We start from the raw sequence: 6,734 nt of genomic DNA on the forward strand, positions 1-6,734 counted from the left end.
GCGCCGCTGCCCCCCCCACCGTGGGTTTGGACTCGGGCAGTGGCCAGTCCCTTCCCCCACCGAGGGCTGCGTCTGTGCCTGGCTTATCTCTCACTGTCTGGGGATTTTCTGCAGCTGAGTAGCTTAGAAATTGAGATTTGAGGGAGTCTTGAGGAATAGTGTGAACCCGGAGACACAGGACATGATGAGACACCATCCCCCCCTGATCCCCTTCGGGAGACAATCCTGTTTCCCCTGGTGAGGAAAATTGCCCCAAGCTGTTGGCTGGGCCATCTTCCTCTTTGTGCTCCCATAGGAGCCTTAGCTGTTTAGTCTAAAATGCCACGTTGTGAAAATGACTGTTATTGTCCTTGCTGAAGGCAAAAGTTTTCATCTCATTTGAGGCTATCTCTACCAGATGGGTAAAAGTCTTGCCCTGTAGGGCTGAAAAAAATTTTTTTGTCTGTCCTTGGGAGCACCCCTTCCCCATGTTCTTAATTTCAACCATTCTCACCAAAAGCTGAGTCACCCGAGGTCAGTCCGGAGATGGCACTGTTCATCGTCCAGCAGGTCACAGGCGAGAAATCCCAGGCGCGCTTCTGGTTTTCCTCCTCCTGGCTGTCCTCCAGACGAGCTGTCTTGGTGAAGGTCAGGTTCTTATCTTGAGCTTTCCGCTCCCTCTCCTCCCGGAATCTGCCGAGAGCATTTGTGCTCTGTTCCTCTTCCTTTCTTTATTTTTTTGTTTTTCTCTGCTGATGAAGGTTGGAGGTTGTTTGATGTTTCTTCTTGTTCTTCTTGCTGAAGCCCACGCAGGGACGCCAGTTGTCGGAATCTGTGGGTATTGGTGATTCCGAGATTGTAGATAGTCTCTGTCTTTCTGCCCCGTTGCCAAAGAAGAAGCCATAGTTCGTCTGTGCTGTTTTCAAGGTTGTTTATTTTTGCTTATCTATAACATGTTCTGCTGCCCTGCCGCAGGTCTGTCCTGCAGGGCAGCGTGTGGGGCTCTGCCCCTCAGTGGGATGGTACAAACATTATATACCAGAAATTACGTGTACTATATTTACAATAATGTGCCAATATCTATCATCTACGTTGAATAGTGTGTCCGTAGCCTAAACCAATAGAAAAATGCCAACATCACCAAGAACATGGAGGTAAGGAAGAAGATAGAGGAAGAAAAGGATCAGGCCCACTTTCCTCCATCTTAGAACTCCTGACGCCCCTGTACAAAGTAAAACCCCCCTGTACAGGTGTTAAAACCCCCCCTGTACAATGCTAAAAAATTTTACCCCCTAATTTGTGACTACTTTTACTATACCATCTAACCCTCTGTGACTGCTTGTTCCACCTTTAAAGTTGGTAATTCATTCCATGGTTCAAACTCAAAATCACAGCTGTTTTCTGCTGTTTGCCAGGGTCTAAAATGCTTCTGACCAAGGCCTGGAACCTCTAAAAATGTCTGAGGGATATTTTGAGTTCCGACAAGTGCCCTCCATGCCTCAGAGGGAACCTAAAATATCCCTGTGTGTGTCACAAGGGACCCTAGCCCCTCATGCACCTTATGGGGTCTCCAAGCCCCTGTGTGCCTTATGGGGAAATGTCTTGGTAAAAAATATCCACAGCCCTCCCTGCCAGCCCTATCTCCTTCCTTTCCCTCAGTTTATTGCTGACCATGACATTGCATGGAATGGGAGATCCCTTGGGTCAGTCCAGCCCAGCTGTCCCCTCCCTGTGCCCTCAGGAACACTTGCCCATCCCCACCCATTGCCTGGGGGAATTGCAGACATGCCCTGGGCATGGCAGGGGCAGGGCAGGGCAGGGCTGGATATGGCAGGGCAGGGCCTGGGGGCCAGCGAGATGGGAGTGTGCAGCCTGCAGGGACACAGCAGCAGCTGTGGGACAGCGCAGGACAAGCTGTGCTGGACATGGCCAAGGGCCCTGGCAAGGCTGGCAGTGGCCAGGAGAAGCCAGGCCTTGGTGCCCTGGGGCACAGCAGCGTCTTGCCACCAAGGGCTGTGAGGAGGAGACACCTTGTCCTGAGGCACTGGGGCCTCCTGGCACAGCCCCAGCCAGGCTGGGCACTGTCATCCCTTGTCCTGCCCTCAGCATCCCTCCCTATGCCAGTGCTCCCGGCAGAGCCCTGAGCAGGCGGGGAGGGACAGGATCTGCCTTCCCTGGGGCTGGGGCTCAGGCCTTGGCCTTTCTGCTGCCTCCAGCCAGCCCAGGCTCTGCTCAGCAGCTGAGCTGCCTACACAGAGCCTCTGCCTCCCTGCACTCCTGGCCTCAGGGAGCTGCTGGGAAGAGGCCCTGGGGAGCCTTGGTCAGGAATGGCCCTGGGCCCTCCTTCATGCTCCCAGGGACTGCAGGTTCTTCAAAGGACTTGGGCTTTTGCCTTGGGGTCCTGAGAGGTTTGTTCAACCATGGCCTGCAATTATCTGCTGGAATTAGTCTCTGTTGTCAGGAACAACACTCAGTGGGGCTCATTAATGCTTCAAGGTACTGCAGTTCTTTTAAGGTACTTGGTGTTTCCCTTTTGATACAGACTCTGTGGGAGGTTTGTGCAATCATGGCCCCAATTATCTGCTTTAATGAGTCCCTTGAGAGCTTTGTACTGACACTCAGTGGGGCTCATTAATGCTTTGAGATACTCAACTTTTCTAAGGTACATTAGAATTTCCTTTCCAAAGTGAGCGGGTTTTGTGCCATTTTGAGTCTCTGAGAGGTTTTTGTGCCATCCTGGCCTCCACTTCTCCCCTCCAAGGAGTCCATGAGGAGCCTGCATTGGGCTGGACCTCAGTAGGACCCATTTATGTTTTGAGACATTTTGGGGTTTTCTTCTGACTTGGACTCCTGGAATGGTTTGTGCTATCTCCTCGCAGGCCCTGAGATTCCAGGGCTCAGCTCCAAATGCACCATGGGGCTCATTGGGATCAAGCAAGTCCTGACAAACCACGGCTCTGCCTTGATTTCCTTCCTGACTGGGGCAGTTCATGAGGAAGTTTGTGTAGTTGTCTTGGTTCACCAATTTGAGATTTCTCCGTCAATGCATTAATTAGTGTCTGGGTTCAGTGTTGGCTAATTACCAGTGCACTCACTAGCATACACTTACTCATTTCTTGCTGTGAGATAGGATTAGGAGAACGGCAAAGTAGGCTCACAACTTTAAAAGGTTTTGAAGAAAAGTTTATTAACAGTAACTAAAAGAAAGAGTAATGAGGATCAGAACTGTCAGAACACTTTTCCTCTCCATACAACCTGACAATGTAAAGAAGCAAAATCTAAAATTTTCAGTCAGTTTACCACCTCTAGAATAATCTTTCTTCACTTCACTTAGGGAGAAAAGTTCCTCATGTTAATGTTATGGAGACTTCTCCACAAGAAAACAGTTCTCTCATGGCTTTTCATTTCCACGAATAGCAGCTGCCTGGAAAAATCTGCAATTGTACAGTCTCTCCCATTTTTTCACAGCCTTTCCCACAGCTGTGTTTATGGGCCATGTCAGCTTATGGGGTATTAGTTTAAAGATGAGCTGTTTAAGAGCAAAGGTTCTCTTCAGCTATTTCTGAAATAATTTTCATCTCTGGGAACTGAGGTCTTCTCTCCCTGAGGGTACAGGGTCTTACCACTCTGTTCTTTTTCTCTGTTCAAACTTCTCATGGGATCACAGCTACTTCAACATTTCCTTACTTTAGCATGGAGGCCTTTGCTGAAACAAGTTGTTACAGGTAAAAATGATCAAGCCAAATTTCATAATTAATAAAAATAGATTTTTATCTCACAACTGAGATTAGGCCTGAGATAAAAAACAGTGCTGAGTCCGGGATCAGCACTGGGTGAAACACAGGTCCGACTTTTAAAGCATAAGGTCTCCTATGTTCACGCCGACCATCCTGTTAGATTGCTTTTTAAGCAGTTTACTCTGCCCGGGGCAGAGTTCCATTTTCTTCCTTTCAGAATTTCACATATTTATGTGGAGTCTTTTTCTCTGCCGTGAACTGAACAAACCCATGTCCGGGGAGTGATGTACATCCATGATTGAGTTCCCTGGAATCCGCATTGAGATGTATCACTTGATGACTCTGGCTATCTGAAGCTTAGATATTTATCACATATTCATCATCCAGGTGTTCCCTGGATCACCTTGAGGAATGACCCATCTCTGGGCTGGCTACCTGTGGGGAATTGTAATTTCTCCTGTAACCCCCCGCCTCCCCCCCACCCCCCACCTTTCCCATCCCTGTCCCTGTCCCCAGGGTCTCCTGCTTTCCTGGGGTGTTTTCCCCGCCTCTGTCCTATCCTTATTGGCGCCGCCTCCGTTTCCCCTGCCCTGGGGGAAGTAATAGAATCAGAACCCCTGAATGCCACATAGTCAGCACAAACTTGTGAACTGTATGCAGTATTTAAGAGCTTTACAGAAATTAAAGGGGAAAAGGGGAACGATCTTCACAGATTCAAAATATGCATTTGCAGTGGTACACACTTTTGGAAAAATTTGGGAAGAAAGAGGGCTACTTAACACTCGGGGGTGAGGGCTAGTGCATGAAAAAATAATCAGGCAAATTTTAAAGGCCATTAGAGGGCCAGAAGCAATTGCCATAGTCCACGTGAAAGGGCACAAACAGGAATGCAGTTTAGGGCCCAAGGAAGTAACTTAGCAGACAAAGAAGCTAAAAGCGCGGCTTTACTGGAGGTAAGTACCCCGGGAATCGAAGAAGGGAAGGTCTGGAAATATCCCCCACATCCTTCCCCAAAAGAAACTGAGGGGGACGAAAAAATAGGAGGCCAGCAAGAAGGAGGCAAGTGGAAATTGCCCAATGGGAGGGAGCTATTGTCTAAAGATTATACCAGAAAAACCCTAAGGAGACTACATCAACAGACACACTGGAGAGCCCAGGCCCTGACAGAGCAATTCCCGAGATTCTTCAAGTGTAAGGGGATTTATGAATTTGTGAAACAAGAGGTGTAAGGGTGTATGATTTGCCAAAAAGTTAATCAGGCAAGTCGAGAGAATGAATTAAACACTAAAAGCTCAATTGGTTAAATTGATTTTGGAAACAAAATGTCCTAGTTAAAATGCCTCCCCTTAGTCCTGTTACATATTTGGACCCTGTCTCATTCTGAGACTGGGCTGTCACCCTTTAAAATGCTATATGGGATGCCCTACGAACACGGCATGCTGGTGGGGCACCCGAGGGTAGAAGACGGACAGATCCAGCCGTACCACATGTCCATGAACAAGAATCTGCAGGAATTGTGAAAGCAGAGAATAATAACACAAAGTACCCCCTTTGGTTTCTCCATACATAAAGTGCAACCCAGGGACAAGGTGCTCATCAAAACTTGGAGAGAGGCTCCTTTGTCACCTCATTAGGAAGGCTCTTTTTCTGTTTTGTTTTGTCCTCTTAACTACAGATACAGCAATACAAACCCAAAGGGTTTGTGTGATAAATGCCAGGAGGAAGAACAGTGCCTGACTAGCCGTGTTTTAGGGCTCACCATTAGTCTGGGTATACTTGAAGTTGATTCCTTAGTGTGGTTTCACCTATTCCAAAATGGGGTGAAAGGAAAACTAAGGTCAAAAGCTCAGATCATTACTGCTGAGTGCCGGAGATTAAACAAAGTACCCTGCAGCGCAGACTCAGTTAAACTATCAAGGTGGGGCATCTTTAAACGGAGGGATGCAGCTCGGGCCAGGTACAACACCACAGACGACTACTCCTGCTGCTGAGAAGATGGTTTACCCTGCCACTGGTTGCAACCCAGTTGGGCGAAGGCAGAGATAGAGGAGTTTTCATAGTGGGGGTCCTGATGATCCTGAGTCTAGCAATGTGCCTCAAAATTAGTACACATTCAGGTTGCTTACCCAGCACGGATGTACGAGGCCCCGGCGGCGAGGACGTACCATGCGTACAGAATGCCCAGAGGGGACAAGGGGAATCGGGGGCTCCAACATTCCCAACCCCCAGGAACTGCAGCCAGGACAATATAAGAGGACATAGTGACATCAGTGGCACTCAATGGGGGAAGTGTAAGAAAATAAAGTGTGATCTAAAAAGGGCAACCCCTAAGAACAGGCAGTCGGAGCACAAAATACGCAAGAGGAATGCTGAACGAATACCTGTCCCTATCTGTGATAAGCGTAATCGCACATTATGGGTTGGGGGAAAAATGGAGTCAGCATTTGTAGCTTATTTTCAGGCTAACCCACTGTGTTATGATAATAATCAATTGGGAATGTGTGTGATGGGTGGAAAGACATATTGGGTTGGAGGGAATTTGAAATATAAGAATAAATTGTACCTCGAAAATGAACCAGTTATCCTTGACCTTTTAGAGGATCAGGATGACAGGGTCTGTCTGCGACATGATAGGACATTCTGCTTCTCAAGAAATAAAGAGGGGGTGGACCCGGAGAATAAAATAAAGCAGGTGGCACAAGAACTAAAGAGACCATCAGAGGCTTGGCAAATGAAATCAAAAGGGTAGACACGTTCCAGTGCAAAAGTGGAACTCCATCCTCCAAGCATCCTGATGGGACCATTTGTTTGATAGCACTTGGGGGGAAAAGGTCGTATTTTTTGCATTGTGTTCAATAGCCGGAATCATATTCCTGCCCTGCATGGTACCCTGCTTTATCAGGTTAATACACTCAGTGGTACAAGGGATGCAGGTAGCAGCCATGCCCATGGACCCAGAGTGTGCAACTGGAAAAATAAATCAGGTATGTAAAATAATGAAACTAGGTGAAGAAAACC

The sequence above is a fragment of the Taeniopygia guttata genome, chromosome 32 (assembly GCF_048771995.1).
Source record: "Taeniopygia guttata chromosome 32, bTaeGut7.mat, whole genome shotgun sequence".
In the NCBI taxonomy this organism is placed as follows: Eukaryota; Metazoa; Chordata; class Aves; order Passeriformes; family Estrildidae; genus Taeniopygia; species Taeniopygia guttata.